Genomic DNA, 22256 nt, shown 5'->3' with positions numbered 1-22256 from the left:
TTCAATTCCACAAAAAAACCTTTTTCCACTTCACTTATTTCCATAGCATATAAGTGAGTTGGAGGAACCTTTGAAGAGAAAATTGGGGGTATGGGCAATGACACTGTTGGCTGAGTCAGACAGTGTCTGCCAATACTACTTGAGGTTTGGACTTGCTATCAACCCTTTGTAACATGACAGTTGTTCAAAAAGATAACCACTTTCCTTCAATTTTAGTCAAATCATATACAGGTTGAACAGTCACTTTGGCAATTTTCTATGAAGCTTGAAAGCCACTCCTACAGTATTGTATTAACTCAGGACTTGAATTGCAAGCTGTGATTGTTCTAGGCCAGGGATACTGAAAGTACGGCCCTGGGTTGTGGCCCCCTGGTTAATGGCAGCACTGGGCTGCTGTACACATGACAGAGAAGGAACATTCAGAAAACAGTGACATGCACATAATTTATTTACACGTTAACTAAAGTAATAGGAAAGAAGCAAAGATGGTGTCCTAGCCAACCTATCTGTGGGAACACCTTTAGTTTTAAAGACATTATAAACTTCTCTGCAAACTTAAAAAAAAGTGTGCTTTATTAACATGCACGAGCATTTTTCCTTAGTACATCAGGTTATGTCACTGCATTGAGAGACATTTATTAGCAGTGATATTTTTCAAACATGAGCTTGTAAACAATCATGCTGCCCACATTCAGAAATCAATGGCATTATTAAAAGAAGAGTCACTTGTTGGGTGCACCTTGTGCATAGTCCTGGTTATTATATAACTGGAACAACTTTATAGTTTATGAAATAAACCACAAGAAAAGGTATTGTACAGCGCACATCTGGAACTCGTGTATTTCAAGGACTCTCATGTGATAATGAAGAAAAATGAGGCAAAGTGAAAATAATCAATTACCTAGTATCACACAATTTGGTCAAGTGGGAAGCCAGGACAGATACCAGGTTTTCTGGTTTCACATTTTGCAATTCAGCCATCAGATGAGTCTCTCTTTTCCTCTTATGTTTCACATGAGAAGTTTATGCTTTTACTTTAATTCTTCGTGCATGAGAATAGAGCGTTGGTGGCAGACAGAAGTCACACAAAGGCTTGGTTTGTTGTCCGCATCTGCTTTGCATCCCCCTACTCCCACCTTTCATCACCCGAACTCTTCCCTGCTGGTTTAGGTGCGGCCCTCTGGCAAGCCACAGAGAGTTCTTTGTGGCCCCCGAGGAAATGTTTGTGAGTACCCATGTTCTAGGCCATGTGCTCAGTTCACCTACCCGAAATGTTTGCTAAAGATACACTATCGTGCATAACCTATGTGTAGCCTGTCCTTTGGTCAAGTCCTAAGCCTATCAGCCCTTAACCAAGGTTCTTTTGGCTCAAGCTTTCACTATGCCAAAGTACTTTAAATTTAGAGTGTTAAAATTTCTTCACACCAGTAGCTCAGTGTCTCATACTCTATTTAATACTTGCTTTGATTTGTATTTTTGAGCTTTCAACACTTTTGGATAGCATACACGTAAAAAAAAAAATCTTTGCACCTTCAGTAATGCATTGATGATGTTAATGGAAAGATGCCATAGGATGTCACTAGTTATGTCATTAGCCATGCCATCTCTCCCTTTGTATGTGTGTGTGTGAAGTGCTCAGCAGCTCACTGCATATTTTATAAATAGCTAGACATTAATAAAATTTCTCTGTAGCACAGATGTTTGTCATCTTACTAAACAACCAGTTCTCCTGTTAGCTATGATTTTTGGTGGTGTATGCATTGCTATGTCCTTTGGGCAAAGCCTACATTCGGCATAACATTCTACAGTCCCTGGTGCACTCCGGATGCAGGGTATAAACCTTAGCCACTAACTCTACTTGAAGCTCCAGCCTCTTAGCTCTTCCCCCAAACCTAGTTCTCATAAGCCCCGTTGCTTATGGTTTGAAGCTATGTGCAGGTTATAGATACGGTCCATAACCTATGCCACATTCTGGTTTCAGTTCCCTTGCTCCAAGATCCATCAAGTCATGAACTTTAGAAGCTGTCCCCATTGTGTCCAGCTTTCAACTATGCCTAACAGGCATTGAGTGGAATGTATGGCCCAGTTAATGTCCCTTAGCATGCAGAGTATGACTGTTCAGTGATGCTTTTGCCTAGTCCCACTACCCAGAGACTGCTGCCAACGTTTTTGCCTGTGCTCAGCATGTTCTGGGAGCCAACCCCTTTGCTCAAGCATCCAGGGACAAAGCTTTGGACTGTGCCCGCCTCAACAGCATGCTGCTTTCCATGTCTCCGGATACCACTATGGAGGTCTTTTACCATGCATAGCTGACTCCAGGACTTGGATTTTAGCCACACATCCAAATCTCTGTGGTCCCAAAGTTTGCAGTGTCCCCCATCTCCAGAACTCAGGGGGCATGCCCTGCACATTATGGATTTCAACCATACCCTGTGGCCAGTTCCTGTGCGCACAGATCCCACAGGACATGGTCTTCAGTAATGTTGTGCATACAGGAGGCCTCGAGAGTTCTACTTTCTCAGTTGCTATGGCGCGTCAGATTTTAATAGGACAAGCTATTTTTAGGGCCTACTGGCAATTTAGGGCAAGCTAACAAAGCTATTGACTTAGAACCTGAATGAGCAATAAAGATGCCTTTAAAAATCTTTTTTTTAATCTTTTTACATATGCTCTCCTTTCAGATACAAAGGTCCAATGTCACCTTAAGTCTTTTTACAACTTGCTTCTAATTATAGCCTGGAGTTTGCTGTTTGCTTTTTTTTCCTTTGACTCCAAAGTTAGAGAAAAGTGAACTGTCTGATAATCATGCGTGTGAAATGAAAGGCTGTTGAATATCAAGTTTGTTTTCTTACGCACATTTAAATAGCTTGTAAATGAAATATACAAACATTTCAACATATATTTCAGCATTTGTGAAAGTACATTTTTGTAATTCTGTGTGATTGAAACAAAGATTTTAATAAGATGAAAATAACTCAGAATCCTTTACTTGGTGGTGTGCAAATGATAAATATTTTTGCTGACACTCAAATTCCACAAATTATTGTTTGTATGCTATATAGTTTTGTCAGTAAAACTGCATGTTATTGGGAATGTTGGTGGCCATTTCAATGGAAAATGTGCTGTTTATAAATGACAATGTACTACCACACCTTGCGTTAGTAATATATTTAGCTGGCACAGATTTGTTACTTAGGTGCTTATATATTGCGTACAGCTACCCGCTCAGGGTTACCTGGCGCTTTTTGCAACATGTAAGTGCATCTGGCTCAGATGCTTCAAAACGGCCTTGTCTTCAGTTGTCTGTGAAAAATTGGCAGTGAGGTGCAGGATCTCAGTTGCACTGGCAGAGAGTTCCAGAGCTTAGGGCCCATTAATGGAAAAAACAGCCTCCTATGTGGTTAGTTTAATCTTAGGAATCGAGCACAGGGAGAGGTTTCTGGAACGCAGATAACGAGAATATCAGACCGTTAATGTGGTGGGGAGCGATGCCTGACCTGGTGTTCTACTTTGCTTCAAACTAAGAGTAAAACGATGCCAAGGAATGCAGCACTCCTAGTTTGAGTAATACATTTATTAAGGCACTTCCCAGATATCAAAATAAAGTTATGAAAATATGAACATAAGCAATATCCTGCATGCATTAAAACCGGTATAAATGGTAAAATACTCACATCCGTTAAACAATTTCAAGCATAAAATGAACAATGCATCAACAATGAATATGTATGTAGTGAAAATATATATATATGTACAGTGAAGCTAGATAATTAAGAATAAAAATGCATCACCATGGAGATCGAATCCAACAACATCATCCTGGTGCCAACATCAAGCTGTGGAACTCTGGACAGCTAAGACAGGAAAAACCTTCCCCTAATGGAATTTTGTTCTGGGTAGTGCATCCAGAGCGAAAACATTAAAACCATTCCCAGGCTGAGGCTCTCTTATCATGTCTACGTCTACATCCCCCATGTTATGTTCCTGCAGAGTGCCACCTAGTGCTGGTGAGAAGAAGCAAAAACACGTTCAGTGTAGAAAACAAGTTTTGTGGAAAAATACCTGTGCCACCGATGTGACGGCATTGGAAGCTAAGCTAAGCACAAAATGGTCAGGATGGAGCCGGTGGATAAATACAGAAAAGATTACACCTGGCTTTAAAGAAATTACAAAGACTTGAAATGGACTCATTTTTCTACCTCTAGCCAGTGCAACTCATGGTGGAGAGAAATAAAAGGCATATTTTGGCAGCTGATAGATCAGCCTTACAGCTGCATTCTGCACCGCCTGCTGGTGTCTAGTGGAGGCTTTATCAGCCCCCAGGTGTGGATGTTGCCATAGTCCATGCAAGTCCATGCAAGATTCGGTAAGTGCCTGGATAACAGTTCTTTGGGCAGAACTAGGGAGCATCCAGATGTATTTTTGTAGCCATATCATAGTGGTAAAGCAGATTCCAGATACCTTTGCCACCTGTGGCTTCACGGAGAGCTTATTATCAATCAGGAAACTTAAGTTCTTGACTTTGGAAGCAGGCATAGGGATCTCCCCCTGCACCTTTGTCCACTGCTGTCGCCCCCAGAGGCTCAAATTTTGTCAAAGGATCTGTACTTCAGTTTTTTTGTCATTCAGTTTCAGTGAGTTGTAATTCATCCAGGAGGCAACCTGGAGTTCAGAGAAATAGAGCTGTGGTCTTGAGCGGATAATAATGAGAAGATGATTTGTGTATCACCAGCAAAAGAAAAAAGATTAAGACCACAGTGCTCTACCAGCTCGGTCAGGCGGCATACATAGATATTGAAAAAGAGCAGGCCTTAGACCTGATCCAGGAGGAACTCCAGAAGTCACAGCGTGACACATTGACAAAACTCCATCGAAGGATACTTCGAAGGTATGATCCCTCAGGAACTTGGATCCCAAGTTGCATAAGCCTCCCTATGAGCATGTCTTGGGACACGTTATTGAAGGCGGAGCTGAGATTAAATAAGAGCAGTGCTGCTGTATCACCCTTATCTAAGAGCTGCTTAAGATGTTCTGTGACTCCCAAAAGGGTGGACTCTGTACTGGTTCCCACTCTGAAAACTGATTGGGAGTCATGTAAAACATTTTGGGACTCTTCAAAGCAGAAAGTTGTCTACAGACATGCTTCTTCTAGCATTTCAGACGTAATGGGAAGCAGAGAGATAGGTTGATAATTAGACCAATTGACAGGATCTAAATTAGGTTTCTTCAGCAGAGGATGAACCATGGCATGCTTCCATGCCTAAGCAATAGAACCCTCCTGCAGTGAACAATTGAGGAGTTTTACCAGTACAGAGTTTGATTTGACTTGGGTAATCAAAAAAAAAAAAAAGATGTGGGCGATACACTGGACTTCTTATGTCTAGTGGGTGTGATCTTTTTCAAGGTTATTCGAAATTTACTCTTGGGGAAATAGGTTTAGATGGCCATGTAGACCATTTCCAGATCCAGTGTAACCTTTGATCTGATTTCGATTCAATTAAGAAAGCATACATGATGGAAATAGGGGGTTTTATCAAAAACTAGATTTTGTTTTTTGAGGATTATTCACATTTTATGAGTGTTAAGGTTGTAGTTGAAGAATGAGCTATAATTTCTATGGTAGGGTTTAGTGTTCGGTAAGGATAGCAACTTCATTGCCATGTACCTCTATAAAAGTGGTAAGTTTCAATTTGGGAATAAGAAGAAGTCATGACAAGCTGTCCAATTTACAACTTCATGTACAGAGTGTGTAGAGACTATAATATTTAGACATTTAGCTAGTATTTTATAAACCATTTCAGAATCTGTATTAAGTAAGGATGTCAGACAGTAACATCTGCAGTCAAAGATGTCCTTGTCTTATTTAAAACCAATGTAATTATGGCTTAAATCCAGGATGCAGGTTTCTGCTTGCTAATCAGATTTCTTCAAGAATTTGTGTGGTTCATATGAGACCCCATAGCCATTGTTGGTATTTAAGAAGTTTGCCATCAATAGCTGGAAAGGGTCAGCACATAGCCTTACTTAATGTCATTGCCATTCTCAATTGTGTATGGCTGGTAGTGAATTCTATTTGTGGTTCATCTGCAATATTCATGTCTAGCTCTTTTATAACTGACAGTATCCCAGACCCTACACCCATGTTAGCAGGCATGTTCTTAAGTATATTTCAGGTCACCAGCTCAAAAGCACCCAAGAAGCCAATGAATCTGCAAAAGCATGGACCTTGTAAGCTGCTCATAACCCCCTTGGCTAAAGCTGCAAAGAAAAGTTCTATTTCATTGTATTGCCACTTGATCTAAACTGGGTCTGCTTCCATGATATAATTTGATTTTTAGGTTACTCATTCATCCGTGTGCTGTGGGACCAAAGATTATACAACATAAAAACGTCTTGCTGCCATCATCAAGCAATGGCATAATCCCCCTTTAAAAGGCAAGGTAAGTCTGATACCTGCATTTGTGCATCAGCCTTATAGCTGAACCCCACATTTATTATGCCACATCCACATCTTTAGTTCAATTAAAGATGTGCTCATCAACATGGGCCTTCTTTGGCTCTATCCTGGCCATTATGAAGATGTCTTAAACACAGCCAGCCATGTTATCAGAAGTCTAAAGAAATATGAACACTTTACCCCTTTTAAATGACCTGCATTGGCTGATGCATCAGGTCTGCACCATCTTCTAAACCTGCTGCTTCAACTACATTTGAACAAGAGCTGAGACACCAGTGTATTTGACTGAAAAAAATCAGATTCTCAGGTGGTCATCGTAGAGAAGACCTGACTGAACTGGTCTTGGAAACTCTGTTTACATAAAGGATGAACCTTGAAATCAAGCCTTTGGGTTTACTGTTCTTGAGCTACAACTTACCAGATATTATGCATAGCATCACTTCTACAGTTCATAAAGAAACTAAAGGGTTACATCTTCCCCACCGCCTGAAAAAGCATCTCACCAACACCCTGCAGGGGTGTGGAATTTAACTAAAAATCTGCTTGTAAATGGGACAGGTTGCTTCGTAAATCCACTTGTCCTGTAAAAAAATTCTACTTGTCCCTTTGGTGCCATGTAGTGCAGTGACAAATTATGGCAGCAATCTCATTATGTAAGAGCTCTGATAATAGACTCTAGTAATGACTCTGGCATAGTCATAAAGTAGGGCTTGAATACTAGCAATTTCAAGCCCTACTGAAGCAATGTCTTTATTGTGCCACCTTTCCTGTTCAGACTACTAAAATGAATGTTTTAAGGATTTTCATCTGCGCTTCTCTAATTCTTTCCCATACTGAGAAAGGTTGGAAATTTACTCCTGAAAAGGGCAGAAGTAGAAGTTCTTCCAAGGTTGGGAGAAAAAGTGGTTGGAGGGACAGTGAACTTGTAAATGCACGATCGATTTTCGCATGAGCAATTCTGCACATGCATATTTGCTCGTACTAAAATGCAGCTCACAAATATGTTCTAGGAGGACGATTTCCTGGTCCACTTCTGTACATTATTGTGAATTCATGAAAGCCACTAATGCAAGGACATACCATTGGTACACTCTTGTGAATTTCTTTAGGAATTGGGCCCCCAATTAGGTCTGGTGTTAACCAGAATTCTATTTCTCTCTTTCTATCCATCAATCAGCTGTCTTTACTGTGAGTGATAACATACTGCTCTTGCACAAGTAGCATTATGGCTCAAAGTAGTTTTGTTCAGTGCCAGGAACTACTGTTTCTTTGCTTCATAACAATGTTTGTTACAATAGTGAGGGCCAGCCAGGTCCCACAACAATACAATGTTACAAAAGCCATGTCAAAACAAGACATGCATCGACAAAACCAAAAGACTGATCACTAATGTAGGATTGGTAGGCTTTGCCACTGCTTGTTTATTTCAGTGTTTCCCATAATTGTTTTGAAAATGATTACACTGATTTTCCTTTATGAATATATTTTTTTAATTCTAGCATGAATCAACACAGTTGATTAAATGATGCTTTAAAGAAATAGTACCTAAAATTTCACAGTGATTTAGCAAAACTTTTATTTCCGACTTGCATTTTCTCTGAACATTTTATTTTGAAAGCAAAGAATCATCAATCTTGCTTACAAGCTTCTCCAAACATTTTTGGTCTAATCAGAAAGCATTCTGCGAGCATTATACCTAGCCTCATATTGTTAAACAGGTGTATATATATGTTTTCACTGGAACCACTGTCAATCATGCAGTGTGACCTTACAACGTCTATTTAGATTGCTCACCCTAGTAATAATGGCTTTGCATTAATGAGCCATAAATATAAATTCGAGCTGCATTAACATATGGATAAAAAAATTACTTCAACTGCAGACAGTCCCCCTTCCCCCGTAAACTGGCAGCGAAAGGGTTTATGCTACAGGGGGTTGGGCCTACGTGTCCCAAGGACAAAATGAACATGAAAACGTGTTGTTCTTGACCCCAAACAATATGTCCTGGGCGGCTGGCTATAGGAATGCCACACCCCTGACCCAGGGGAAAAAAAAGTCTTAACCTTACACCCGACACGAGTAACTGAAATCGCCATACTGACCCTCCCTCACTGCTGTACACAATCTTGTGTTTTTGTCTAGCTTATTGCTATGCACAGAGCTCAGACACATCCTAGCTGGCCCATGCTATAGAAATACTAATTCATAAATTGTATTTGAATAATATCCACTCCTGAACTGTGATTCTTATAGTAATTCCAGAACTTTGACGTTTTCCGTAATCATTGAAAAGAGCATTAAACCCACTGCTTTGTTTGCTATTTATTCTTTGTGTCAGTCCCGGATGTCAATTCTTCTTCCTTTGTCTGGACTATGACTTCCAGTGGCAAATGAGCCAATACATCCAATCATTTTATTCCCTTGCTTTCCAGCAGGGCTGTTGCAGAGGTGGAGCCTTTCGGACTTGTTTTCCTCCTTGTGATGCTTCTGTGAGGCTCACGTGTTCATACTACATTTACCGACAAGGTTAACAACACCAAGGTTTTTTCTTTAGCCAAGCCTGGGAGTCAACTCTGACAAGAAGTTTGAAAAAGAGGCAATCATATGTCGCAGTGTAACCTAGCTGGGCTCTTCTGTTGCCCATTCTCATTTGAGTTTTACTTTCTAACCGTATTGCCATAATTGTAGAGAAATGTGTTTGGGGGGGGGGGACTTAATATAAAAACTATAAGACTTCTCTCAGCAAGGCAAATGCAGCTTTTTACTTTTGCAACAGGGAGAGTAGCTATCTCCATAAAGATAAACAGCTGGTCTCAATTTGCTGCTTTACAGGCAGCTGCTTCTATAGCATCATGAACATTGCTTGTTATGCAAAAGGTCAAATAATAAGTTACTTAGCAGTTATATGTTTGTTGCAAAACATCACATCATCAGTGTCCCTGAACATTTAACCTATTTCCCACACATTCTTTATTGTAGTTCTAGCAGTGCTTAACAGGCTATTTACTACTCCTAAATGCATGTGTATTTGCATGTGTATATTATCAGTCTGCTCCCAAGACCTCATATCAGATTTTGTATACCGTTGGCTAATTCATTTTTGTTTGAAACGTTTCTTTCGACAATTTCATTCCATAAGACGTACAGTGCATAAAATTAGAACACAATATAAAACATTAAAAAATCGAAGGAATTTCACCGAAAACAACCAATGTCTCATATGCTAAGTAAACAATTGATAGTCCGCGACATAGACCTTACGGTTCCATTGTGGTTCAACAGACGGCTTAGCTAGAACTAGAGTTATAACATTTAGACGCAATAACTTCATAAAAATCAATAACATACAAGCTAAAAAGCAGTCATTGTAGATAACCCAAAATACCTGTGCCCTAAAAGTAACCAATTTAAACAGGCAAAGGCTAACTACTGCCCTTTCCATCAAACCTTATGTAGTCAATAACCAGCTTAAATGTAAATTGCTATCAAATTTTTCATGGCTATATTTTAAGATCTTTCTGTTTCATTAGAAGCCCCACTGCCAATAGATATTTACACAGGGAAAACATAATATCAATAGTAGTATCATTTCTTAAAACTCTTGAAGCTTCCCGGTATTGTCTAAAGCCAAGTTGACTACGTAGTGGACGAATCAACTTGGCTTGCGGCTTTGCATAAGCTGGACAAAAAACTGTACATTGTCAGTGTTTTCCTTGAGGGCTAGACAGCACATAGAGCAATTCTCGGTGTGGATTGTTAACCTTCCTGAAATCTACTGTGATATAAAGGACCCTGTTTCCAGAGTACTGTAGCGGGTTTTAAGATACAAAGGCCCTCATTACAACCCTGGCGGTCGGTGATAAAGAGGCGGTAATACCACCAACAGGCTGGCGGTAACTACTGCCAAATTATAACCATGGTGGCAAGAACTTAGATAGACAGCCACTTTACCACACCGACCGCCAGGGCGGATACAACAGTCACCACGACGGTAGCCGCCTACAGCCAGACGGAAGTCAATGTTCTGCCCACCATATTAAGACACATCAATCCGCCACCTTTTCCAGAGCGGTACCAACGACATCAAAAGCCTGGCGGAAACACTGCACAGAAGGGAAAGGACTCACCTTTGAAGACATAGGGAAGAACCACGCCGCCATGGAGCCCGAACTGCAAATATTACTTATGATATTATACGTTCTGCTCCACTACAAACACCAACGCCAGTGAAGACGACCACGGTGAGTACAGCCGCCTAGCACACAAGGGAGGGGGTGTGGAAAACAAGAGTGACACACACACGCAACACACATCTCCCCACCCCCAACACCATACACACAATCAGCTGCAGTAATAAAACATATTTACCCCGTACCCCTGAAGAATAATGCAAGGTCTACAGGAATGTGATAAAGTGACTGTAATAATAACTACACAGTAGAAATAAGAAAAGTCATTCTCATGGTATATACATATGAACAGTTCAAGGGACACTGCCCAGTCCTCAATGTGCGTGGGCCATAGGCCAAAGCCCAAGGCCCCACTTGTCACCTGCACAACACGGAGAGAACACAGCAGGGGCATCAGTTGGAAAATAGGCAGGAACCTCAGGGGGACGGGGAGCGGGGGGCACCTCAGACTACTGGTTCTGGAGGGGCAATATGCACTGCTGGGTCTTGGGAGTGCAAGCCCACAGTCTCTCAAGTGGGTGACCTGCCCACGTGCTCTGGAGGGGGCAACATGCCCTGTGCTTGGTCCTGGGGAGTGCAAGGCCACAGTGTCTCAAGTGGGTGACTTGCCCAGGCTCTGGAGGGGGCAACATGCCCTGTGCTTGTTCCTGGGGAGTACAAGGCCACAGTCTCTCAGGTGGGTGTCTTACCCACTGGTTCTGGAGGGGGCACCGTGCCCTGTGCTCTTGATCCTGGGGAGGATGGGGTTGGTGGGTGTATTACCCACTGGTTCTGGAGGGGGCATCGTGCCCTGGGCTCTTGGTCCTGGCGAGGCTGGGGTTGGTGGGTGGTTTACCCACTGGTTCTGGTGGGGGCATCATGCCCTGTGCTCTTGATCCTGGAGAGGCTGGGGTTGGTGGGTGGCTTACCCACTGGCTCTGGAGAGGGCATCGCCATGTGCCCTTGATCCTGGAAATTGCAAGGTCCCAGTCTCTCAGCTGAGTGTCATACACACAGGATTTGCAGGGGGCAGGCCGCACAGCAGCCCATGGAGGCAGGACTACATACCGTCCACCGGCGGTGACGGCTGCTCAGTGGTGGTGGTGGTGGTGCTGGTGGTGGTGGTGTGGGGAGGCTCCAGCCCATGCCATCCCCTGCAGCCTCGGATGGCTGCCCATTGCTGCTGGTGGTGGTGGTGGGGGGGGGGAGGAGGCTCCAGTCCATCCCCTGCAGCCTCAGATGGCTACACAACCGTGGTTGGTGGTGGAGGCTCTGTCTGAGTCCCTGCACCAGGCCCTTTTTCCTTTTTGCCTACTGGTGCAGGCCCCTTGCCCTCCCTGACAGCACTTGGGGCAGGCATCTTGCCCTTCCGGGCAGCAGCTGGGGCAGGCTCCTTGCCTTTCACGGCAGCAGCTTGGGCAGGCACACTTTCTTTGAGGGTGGCTGTTGACCTGGATCCTTTAACACCACGAGTGGATGTTGGGACTACTGGGCCCGTGGACTGGGTGGCTGAGGTGCTTGCCTGGGTTTTTGCCACCCACGCCAGACTTGAAAGACTGGGAGGATGGGTGGGGTAGGGAAGAGGTCAGTGGTGAAGAGGAAAAGCTTCATAGGGACTTTGAGGCTGGAAGATGGAGAAGGTTTATGAGTGGAGGAAGAGGGAGTGGTTGTAGGAGTTGTCTGTCTGCTGTGTTTAGGTGCAGGTGCATGGTCTGGATGCTGTTGTGAGGTGGATGGCTGTTGGGTGTCTGAGTGCTTCCGTTTATGTACCTTGGGGGGGGGGGGTGACAGACACAGTGGGAGAGGAAATGGGGGACGTGTGCATGGCTGTTGTGGAGGTGTCTGCAAGTGAGGTGTGTGTTTTGGTAGGTGTGGAGGTGATGCTGGTAGTGGATAAGGATGTAGTGCATGCAGGTGTGAGTGTAGACTCAACTGGGAGGGAGGTGGAGGAGGATGAGGACACAGTGGAGGCAGTGGATGTTGGTATGTCTGCATCTGGATGGTGTTTATGTGAGTGCCTGTGGGATGATGTGTGGTGCTTGTGTTTGCCTGTGCCACTCTTGTTTGTTGTCCTGTGTGCATGCTCATCTGCCTGTGTACTTGGGATAGGTTGGGGTTGAGGGGAATCGGATTTGGATTGGAAAGAGGTGGCTGGAGGGGGGACAGTAGAAACAGGGTCAATGGCTGCCATCGGAGAAGAGGTCAGAGCCTGGATTGATCTTTGTTGGGGCCCCCATGCCAGTGTGCCCTCCAGAAATGCATTTGTCTGTTGCATTTGGGCTGCCAGCCCCTGGATGGCATTCACAATGGTTGACTTCCCAACAGAGATGGATCATCATGAGGTGAGTAGCCTCCTCACTCAGGGCAGCAGGGCTAACTGGGGCGAAGGACATGCCCGCCCTCCTGGGTGAGCGGGCTCGGGCAACTCGATGAGGGGCTGCTGGGAGGGTGGTGCTGGTCCGGGGTGTGGCGGATGTACCTGTAGCTGAGGTGGGCACAGAAGTGTCTGCCACCACCAGGGAGCTTCCACTGGAGGAGGTATCTGTGTCCGAACTGTCCCCTCAAGTCTCCACCATGGTGCTCCCCTCGCCCTCCGTCCCACTGGTGCCCTCAGCGTCGGTGGACTCTGACGCCTGGGTCCTGTGGAATGCAGCTCCTTCCGTCGCCGGTCCCTCTGCTCCTCTGCCAGATGTGCTAATGCACATAAGGACAGGATGACAAAACAAAAAGGGGGGGGGGGGGAGACAAAGGATTCATTTGGTCAGTGGCTGCACCAATACCACCGTCTGGGTGCATACCACCGTCACACACAGGGAACAGCCCGACGCACTATGCTGTGCACTACCTGTTATAATGCTAGCCACCAAGGCCTGGGGAGAGGCACATTATGCCAAATTCAGGACTCCTTGGGCCCATACCGCCCTGGCCAGTTGTGGATGCCTGCAAGCTGGGTAGCAGGATTGTTACTTCAGAACCCTGACCACCATGGGACCTACTCTGCAATGTCAGGCCTGTCCTAGGGGCACCCACTGACACACATCCCCCACCCGTGTACCCCCCTACCATGCGTAAGTAGTGATGGTGGGCACTGTACTCACCCCCTTGTGGCTGCTGTGATGTCCTCAAGTACCCATCCAACTCTGGATAGGCCACCACCAGTATGCAGGCCATCAGGGGGGTCAGGGTTCGACAGGCACCCCTTTTTCGTTGGGAGGCCATCCCTAGCTGGGCCTCTGCCATCTTCCATGCCCAACATCTCAGGTCCTCCCACCATTTCCGGCAGTAAGTGCTCCGCCTGCCATAGTCCCCCAGGGTCCACACATCCTTGGCGATGGCACACCATATACCCTTATTTTGATGGGTGCTGTCCTGCAGAGAAATGCACACAGGAAATTGTATCATTCAGACCGTCCTGCCTGCTACACTTGTGGCCCACCATAACCCTTCACATCACCATTTACACACACAGGGCCCAGCACACAAGCTGCACACCGCCCAGGGGACATCCACCTACCCCCCCCCCACATGAGGCCTTCACACACACCATTCCATGCATTCATGCCACATGCATCGTGCTCACAGTGTACTCACCTGTTGGTTTGGAGACCCATACAGCAGTCCGTACTGGGGTTCCACCAGTCGCTCCAACTCCGCTGAGGTGAAGGCAGGTACCCTTTCCCCAGTCACATGAGCCGTGGTAGGTTCCAGACACAGGTCACAGCAGCACATGCAGTGTAGGTCCTCTCCTGTTGAAGGTCAGGTAGCAAGTGAGTGATCAGATAGAAAATGGCGGTCACATCCCGTCACCGCCGGCGTACATCACCATTGGCCACTGTACCCCATAGTAGGGCCCACTGTTAACCAGTGATTAGTTGCACAGCGGTTCACGACCGCCTCTTGCAACGGCGCACAATGTCAGCGGAATTACCTCACTCCTACCTGTCCCTCCACACAGGATGGGCAAACGCCATTTCAGGTAGCAGGGGCAGGCCCTGGATAATAACTGCGTCACAGTTCAAAATAGAGCATACAAGACAAATACCACTTATACATCACAAAATAACATGACGCATTGAACTGTTGTTGCTATGATGTTCAGTTTGTGACTGGCTCTTCACTTGCCCCATAGATTGCTACCGCTGCTGATGAATAGGAGATGGAGACATACCCCCGTTTACAGACCCCTGGTGGACTTGGCAACAATGGATGACAGGCTCATTATCCTCACCTATAGACTTGACAGGGCCACAATCGCAGAGCTGTGTGCCCAATTGGAGCCTGACCTGATATCTGCTATGCGTCACTCCACTGCAATCCCCACTCTTGTGCAAGTCCTATCTGTGCTCCATTTCTTGGCAACTGGTTCTTTCCAAGTGACAGTGGGCTTGGCAGGAGGAATGTCACATCCAATGTTCTCAATAGTGCTGACAAGGGTGTTGTCTGCCCTGATTAAACACATGTGAAGCTACATTGTTTTCACCCAAGTTGAAGATTTGGCCAGAGTGAGGGCTGACTTCTATGCAATGGGACATATCACCAACATAATTGGGGCAATTGATGGAACACATTGCATTTGCCCCCCCCCCCCCCCCCCCCCCAGGCCCCCAGCAAAATGAACAAGTGTTCAGAAATCGAAAGAGTTTTCACTCCATGAATGTGCAGATGGTCAGATGGTGTGCTTGGCAGACCAGTACATCTCCCATGCCAAGCCAAGTATCCAGGGTCTGTGCATGATGCCTTTATCCTGAGTAATAGCAGCATCCCAAATGTGATGGCCCAACCACAGAGGCACCAGGTGTGGCTAATAGGTGAACCCTGGTTCCCACCCAGTAGATGTTGGTGTATGGGTATGGTGTGGGACATATAGGATAGTGTGTGGCTAAATGTTGTCCCTCGATATTTGCAGGTGACTCTGGTTACCCCCAACCTATCATGGCTACTGACCCCTGTGAGGAATGCCAGGACAAGGGTAGAAGAACGTTACAGTGAGGCACGTGGGCGAACAAGAAGGATTATCAAACGTACCTTTGGCCTCCTGAAGGCCAGGTTCCGGTGCCTCCATCTAACAGGTGGATCCCTGTGCTACTCACCCAAGAAGGTCTACCAGATAATCGTGGCATGCTGCATGTTGCACAACCTTCCCTTGAGATGCCAAGTGCCTTTTCTGCAAAAGGAGGAGGCTGGAGATAGCCGTGTGGCAGCAGTGGACCCTATGGACAGTGAGGATGAGGAGGCAGAAAATGAGGATGAGGACAACAGAACTGCAGTGATTTGACAATATTTCCAATGAGACACAGGTAAGACAGTCGTACTTCACATTTCATTGTCATTTTTTGAATTATCTATGGCACTGGCATGCTGTTAATTCCCACTTCTATGCCCACTCACTGCACCCTTTGGCAACTCATTTTGCAGATGTTGGTGCCCCACTATCGCTCCTGGTATCACTGCAGCCAACTACAGGTCTTTACTATGTGAACATTACAGTACAGTTGAATTGCAGTGTTTGAACCTCGTTAAACGAATACATACTTAAAACTTTTGACATACTACATACTTGTATTTTTTCAAAGTGTGTTTATTGAAGTGCTAAGAAAAAGAGGGGCAAATGCAATGGGATAGGGCTATGATGGAGGAAAGTCCAGGGTATTGTTCCAGTCTATTTGTAGCACAGGTGCATTGTCCAAGGGGACATGGAAAGGGGAACAATGGCAGTTCAAGGTGGACAGGGTGACTGAGTGGGACACAAGTGTGACAATCAAGAGAGTCTCATTTCCTGGCGAGGGTCCTGGCAATAGTCTCTGGCTTGTGCCTGGATCGCAGGTAACATTTGCAGGGTGGTTCTCCTTCTGCAGGGGAAGGGGTGCTGGTGGCCTGTTGGTCCTGTGGCGGGGCCTCCTGTCCACTAGCGGAGGTGGAAGGCAGTTCAGATGTCTGGCTAGTGGCAGGGGCCCACTGTTTTGAGACTGCCTCCCTCATAATGTTGGCCATGTCTGCCAGCACCCCTGGAGACCAGGGTGGTGTTGATGGCCTGCAAGTCCTCCCTGATCCCCTGGTACTGTCCCTCCTGCAGCCACCTGTTCTCCTGCACGTTGTCCAGTATCTGGCCCAGCGTATCCTGGGAATGTTGGTATGCTCCCAGGACCTCTGCAAGTGCCTCCTGGAGAGTCGGTTCCCTGGGTCTGTCCTCCTCCCTGGCGCACAGCAGTCCTCCCAGTTTCCCTGTTGTCCTGTGCCTCTGTCCCCTGAACCATGTGCCCACTGCGACTGACCCCAGGTCCCAGATTGTCTTGGGGATGAGGTGTGCCCTGAGGTCCCTGTAGTGGTGAACACCCTTTGATTGACGTTTCCTGGGGACTGAGGTTTGGGTACGCTGGGTGGGTGCTGTGGTGTTGGTTCCTGATGGGGGAGGCTCTGCGGTGTTGTGTGACTGTGGGTGCGTAACCGACTGTCCAGATGTCCCTGATGGGCCAGGTTGGTCATCCAGATCCAGGTGACCAGAGTTGCTGTCATCACTGTAGTCCTCTTCTGTGGGGGGACTGGATAGTGCTGGCACCTCTTCGCCGCTGACATTGGCTGGGGTACCTGTGAGGATGTAAATGCAGTTTTATTGTTTCTGTGTGTGACATATTGTGCATCGATGGGTTGCCGTCTTTGTTTGTATTTGCCCTGGCAGCTTTCACTTGTGTACGATGGTGTATGGTGGGATGATTAGTTCTCTCTAGTGTGCATGCTTTAGTGATGTGTGCCCATGCAGGTTTGTGGGTGGTGTTCATGCATCGGTATGGCATGCAGGGATTGGCATTGGGATGAGTGAGATGTGATGGTGGGGGATGTGGGAGGTGGTGGAGTGATGGGAGTGAGGGTGAGGGTATGCGATTGCATGCAGGTAGGGGGATGATAATAGTATAGAGTTGACTTATTGGAGTCCAGACCTCCTGCTACTCCCGCCAGGCCCTCAGGATGCATGATTGCCAAGACTTTCCCTCCCATGTTGTTAGTTGTGGGGGAGGAGGTAGGGGTCCACCGCCTGTCCTCTGCACAGCGAGTTGGTGTCTTGCTGCAATGGAACGTACCTTCACCTGTAGGTCATTCCACCTCTTCCTGATGTCGTCCCTTGTTCTGGGGTGCTGTCGACGGCGTTGACCCTGTCCACGATCCTCTGCCATAGCTCCATCTTCCTAGCAATGGATATCTGCTGCACCTGTACTCCAAATAGCTGTGGCTCTACCTTGATGTTTCCTCCACCATGACCCTTTGCTCCTCCTCTGAGAATCTGGGGTGTCTTTGTGGAGCCACGGGTGGGGTGTGAGTTGTGTAGCTGAGGATGTGTAGGGTGATGTGTTGGGGTGTGTTTTGTGGGGTGTGTTGGTGCTGTATAGGTGTAGGTGGTGTGTGGCTCTGGTTTTGTCTGTAGTCGTGGTGTCAGTCTCATGCCAATGATTTGTATTCATAAGGGGTTGTGGGTAATGTGGGGGTGTGTTTTATATTGCTGTGGGTGTGGTGTGTGTATGGGTGTCAGGTGTGTGTTATTTAAATTGACCAATATAGTGTTGTTTTGTGTGGGTGTGTTTGTATTTTGAGCGCGGCGGTATGTACCGCCAACGGTTTACCGCCATTGTGATTCGTGGGTCATAATGTGATGGGCATTGTTCTGGTGGCGTAACAGTGTGGGTTTTGACACTGCCAGTTTATCACTGACCTTTGGTGTGGCTGACTTGTGTCTGTGGCTTAATAGTGATGGATTGGTGTGTGTGTGTCGTAACATGGTGAAAGGATATCCTCTGCGGTGGTGGTATGTTGGTGGCAGTCAGCATGGCGGTAAATGGGTTTTACCGCCAATGTCATTATGAGGCCCAAACGTTTTACCATTTGGGGTTACGGTATATCCAAAAAGGATTCATAATAAAAGAGGGCCTTAAAGACCAGGAACTCTTCGGATAGTTCCCCTAAAGTACGATTACAAGAGAAATTGGCTATGATGTAATCCCAACAAGGGGTTTTAATATGCTTTTTTTGAGGCAGAAGTTCCCTCTTCCGGATTAGTCCAGAAGCATCCAAGACCCAACCGTATTAACCACTGTCCAATGTGACTAAACCACGGGAAGGAAACATTCTTATCAAGAGCTAGCAATTCCTTCACAGCATTTCTGTAAGGTGAAAGTTTCTTTGTGGTCCAAAGCTGCACCCAATATAGGAGAGGCCGTAATCTAGCAATACAGCCCACCCTATTGAGTGCTACATCCAAATAGATTGGGGTATGTGAAGTACTCTTGGGGAGGCGCAAGAGAGGGCGCACAACTTGCTCTCTCTGAGTCAATAGCTCAGTGTTTGTGTGTCCCCATATTTCAGCTCTATAGAGTGCCGCTGAATGCCCCCAGGTTCTGAGTGTGGTCCATAACAACCCCCTAGGTACTAGATCAAAAGCAGCCCTGAGGTCTACAAAAGTGATATACAGATGTTGGTTCCTTAATCTAATATATTTCCAAGCTATAAGTGGCACGACTTACGCGTTGCTTGAATCTGGAGTCCGCTGAACGAGTGGCGAGGTTCTTGTTCCTGAATGTTCTGCCTTGGCCCAGGTAGGGGCGACTCTTTCTGGTAGCCACTGTGCTGCAGGCGATAGAAACGCCAAGGGCAGTCCGTGTCCTTCAGAAGTAGTGCCAGAGGGAAAAAAAAAACTAAAAAGGGGAAAAAACCTCAAAAAAGGAATTTTCCTGCAACAGGAGCAAAAATCAATAAGTAAATATAAGATCAAAAAATGAACAAGAAAACACTGGAACAGACGAGTAACCAGTATCTGACACAAGGGAGAAGGAGCGAAGACACCATCCAAACAGAAAGTGTTGCAGCGCAAGAAGGGAAAGAATCACAGCCCTTAAATACCCCAAAACAGGAAGCGACCAACAGGAAGTGCAAGGACACCATATTAGAAAGGGAAAAACACATAGAAAGTAATGGACAAGGAGCCATAGAGAGTAGGGAACCAATGCATGCTGGGAGGAGAGGGGAATAATGGGAAAGAAGGAAAAACATAAAGGGAAGCACAATTGAGGGCGACAGAAAGAAAGGACAACAATAGCAGGTGAGTGGGGGAGAGGTTAGATATGCCAGAAGGCGTGCTGCGCTAGAAAGAAACGAGGCCCCATGCCCAATTTGGGGCCTCGGATGCTGCAAGAGAGACTGGGTGCACGGCGCAACAAAAAGAGCAAGCCTTAGGACTTGATATATAGTACTTACTTCCACTTTAAACCCTGCCTGGAAGGAGCTCAAAATCTGTATCACTCATCCAATCAGAGAGTTTATTCAGTTTGAGTCTTGCAAAGACCTTCTGGAGAATATCCAACAGACCTATTGCTCTATAATTGCCTGGGTTCAAGCGATCCCCCTTTTTGTATATGGGTGTGATCTTTGCACCTTGCCAGGTCTCTGTGAACAAAGCACACAAAGCAATAGCGTTGCAGAGAAAGTTTACTTAAGGGATCCAAACTGATAGGTCATAGGACATTAACTCGCCCGGGATTTTGTCCTTCCCTGGTGCCTTACCCAATTTTACCACAACTATAGTGACTTTTGTCACCTTAAGGGTGAATTGGAGATCCACTGGTGATGTCTGGCAACATGGGATAAATTGGATCACTAGGCATCCTTTCATATAATTTGGTGAAATGGTCCTTCCAGACTACGTGATTTAAATACCAGTCTGTCTGTGGTTTTGAGCTCCCATGAGATATTATTTTCCAAGGCAATCTATTGTCGCCTGACCTAGCTGCAACTACTAGATCATTCCTGTTAGAATTATCCCAGTTACTTTGCGCTCTCTGTAATATCTCCTTATATCGGGCTTTAGATTTTTTAACCTTGTCTGGAGCTTTAGTTTGAATTGCTTTCACAAGGGTTTTTTTTGGCCCTACTTCAGTCCCTTGTGAACCAAGCATTTCTGCCACAACTCTGCTTCTCAATAAAAAGTTATCTCATCCTGGCAGGTTTTGACAACACCGATTTTAACATGATAGCCAAATTCTTATGGACATAAATAATTGGAATCTCAAAGGGCGGCAAGTGACGGAAGAGTGAGAGAGCCATGGCATATGAGATATAGATTTCGGTTAAGGCTTCAAAATTCCCCAAAATTGAAGGCCATTTAATGCACCTGTGATTGCTGCCTAGGTTGGGCAGGATAGCTGGAATCATGGGAGCATAGCATTTGTTAAACACATTTCCATAAAGTTTTATATTTAAGGGCTGGTGATCACTATCTACCCTTCAGCTGTTTTACAGTCTACCAGTTTAACCCACATAGAGACAGAGATCAAAAGGTTGTCTATGCTGGGTCTAATTCACCCTCTCCTGAATGTTGCCTGTCCCTCTTTAACAAGAGATAGATCTGCTGTTATGTGCACGTAAACTGTCAGAAATGGCAGAATGTGCTAATTGGGAAGCTGCTGTTGCAGATGGGACAAATTAATCCATGCTAAGGGAGGTTATTCCCTAACTCTTGTCTTCCACTTCTATGACCAAGTCAAGACCATAAATGGTCTCAAAAGTGCCATTCATGTCTCCCCCAATAATAATCATACATCTGAACTTGATTGAGTTAATAAAACAACACAACATAGAAAGTTTGGGATTCTGAGTTCCTAGCTCTAGGTCTTAAATACACATTAAAACAATACAAACTGCTTCCATCCAGTTTTTTTATTTTTAGCCCAAGTATATCCAGTGAGTCAATGCTTAATTGATCTATACATAGATTTAAATCAATTTTAACCCATGTCATGAGGCCCTGCCACTTTTCCGAGGGGCTGCATTTACATAGTAGGTAATGAAACCAGATGTATATATAATGGCAGAGTTAGCCGTGTCTCCTGGAACATGCAGAGATCAAATTGTGTAATTAACTTAATCCAATCAGGGACCACCACTTTGGAATTCACACCTGCTATGTTCTAAGATACTAAATTGAAACAGACAGGAGTAGAGGCTTGCAGTTGACCTCCCAGGGGTACACTTGGTCGTGATCTGACAGGATGACTTGCATAGACGTCTGTTGGAACGAGAAGGCCACATCTTCACTTTACATGTTAAAAGGGTACACAGTGGCAATAGTCACCCATGCTTCGGCTCCCTTATGCAACTTTACTTCCACTCTGTAGCTTTTCTGGGGCTCCACTAGTTGCATCAGTGAACTTGTTCATTCAAGTATAAAAGAGTTTGAATTTGAAAGGAGTTCTGAAAGGAAACAGTATACTGATGCTGTCCAAAGTTATTTCCTGAAGCCACTGTCAGGTTTGGGGTCATAGGACCCTCAGAGAGACATTGTGGTCTATAAAAGTAGCCTAGAGGGAGGCCATTGATTCCATTAGAAGAGGAGGGTCTATCATTTAAGCACCTTAATAGAGTCTCTGCAATCTTTGGACTTTTGAAGTTGATCAGGACACAACCCCCAGGCGAGTCTTTGGGGTGGATATCAATTCATGGCACCCTCCTTACTGATAACCTTTCCTGTGATAGGTCCTATGCCCATCCTGAATTTATTTTAAGCCAATGGATTGATGTATTTTTAAGGGGCAACAGATCTTCGCTGGACTGTAGCGGAAGCACTGGGACATCTTTTAGATCTATTAAGT

At 45.5% G+C, this 22256-nt stretch overlaps 1 protein-coding gene across 1 annotated transcript in view; it reads left to right on the top strand.

Annotated features, from left to right (window-relative positions):
* The window catches only part of FASTKD3 (FAST kinase domains 3), a 144951-nt gene that overhangs the window by 16907 nt on the left and 105788 nt on the right, over positions 1–22256 (top strand). The gene's annotated exons all lie outside the window — the stretch shown is intronic.

The sequence above is a fragment of the Pleurodeles waltl genome, chromosome 2_2 (genome assembly GCF_031143425.1).
Source record: "Pleurodeles waltl isolate 20211129_DDA chromosome 2_2, aPleWal1.hap1.20221129, whole genome shotgun sequence".
NCBI lineage: Eukaryota > Metazoa > Chordata > Amphibia > Caudata > Salamandridae > Pleurodeles > Pleurodeles waltl.
Note: the sequence above shows the minus strand (reverse complement) of the source record. Positions and strands in the feature narration are given on the sequence as shown.